Here is a 1,195-nt window from a genome sequence, read left to right as displayed (position 1 = left end):
TTTTTTCACTTGAAAAGTATCCTCCAGTAGGCACCAGGAAGAACTCCTAATAATGGAATCCATTGCATTCTGTGTAAAAATTAAAAAAAAAAAATCCCAAGGTGATTTTCTTTGGTAGTGCATGTACCAAAGAATTTCCGCTAGAGAGTAGAAAATAAAGAAGTTTAATATATAGCCATTTGTTAAGCTCTTAAGCACCATGCAATCAAAAGAATCATTTTCATATCTAGACAATGGTGAGGGATGGAGAAATTTTCCAAACTAAGTATGTTTTTTGTGAAGCTAATGGGACTGCGGACTGAATGGTTGCTTATGTAGCTAGTCACTTCGATAGTACTCTATGGGCTGAAAATGGAGAGTTGTTTCTGACACTATGAAGTATTTTATTTTTTTTAATTTTATTAGATGCATCCGTACGATCTATCCGCCTTAGGAAAAAAAAAAAACTATTTTCACGAGGAAAGTATTAATCGCTGGTCTCTCTCATGCGAGAGGATTGGTACCATCCAAGATCGAAAAGTGCCAACAAGTGATCTAAATTTTTCTGGCAAACTCTCTCTAATCTTGTAATGCCTTTTTTTTTTTTGCCCCTAGTATGGGCTTGTAATACCTCTGATTTAAAGTTTGGTTAAAATAGATAGACACCATATTTCGGTTTTCTTTTTTTAAAGCAATAAGCTTGGATTACAAAAGAAGTGAAGAGAGGGAAATTGGAAAGAAGGGTTGCTGCTATAAGATAGAGCAGTCAAACACCCTCATCATACCAAGCACTCTAAATTGGCCGGAGAAATCTCTTTACAGCTCTCACACTCTTCTAAGAGACAAATACAAGCCAAGACTTCAATTTTCTTTTAATCTTCCGGATATCCCTGAAAAATCTGTGGCTCATTTCCAGCCAGACTTGCCTACGAGGAAAGAAAAAGGTGGGGGAAAAGCTGTAGAATAAAATATGTAGGTATAAAATATAAAAAAGGCAGACTTTAAGATGCGCACTACAGTCTAAATACCGTTGATTTGCTGACACTAATCCTAAAGTCCCTGCCAGGCTGCCAGGACGCGTATCTTCCGGTCGATCTGGCCATAATCTAAGCCTCGACCACCACCGGGCTGCTCCCCTCGGCGCGCACCGCCACGTGGCATCTGGCGCGGCAGGTCGGACAGGAGCTCCGGGCGGCCAGCCACCGCTCGATGCAGC

At 40.4% G+C, this 1,195-nt stretch overlaps 1 pseudogene; it reads right to left on the bottom strand.

Moving 5' to 3' along the window:
• Positions 1-926: 926 nt before the first annotated feature.
• Positions 927-1,195, bottom strand: part of LOC103721766 (RING-H2 finger protein ATL79 pseudogene) — an 822-nt pseudogene continuing 553 nt past the window's right edge.

Source organism: Phoenix dactylifera, chromosome 10, assembly GCF_051530095.1.
Source record: "Phoenix dactylifera cultivar Ajwa chromosome 10, Ajwa_hap1_PhDact_Kaust_v1.1, whole genome shotgun sequence".
Taxonomy (NCBI): Eukaryota; Viridiplantae; Streptophyta; class Magnoliopsida; order Arecales; family Arecaceae; genus Phoenix; species Phoenix dactylifera.
Note: the sequence above shows the minus strand (reverse complement) of the source record. Positions and strands in the feature narration are given on the sequence as shown.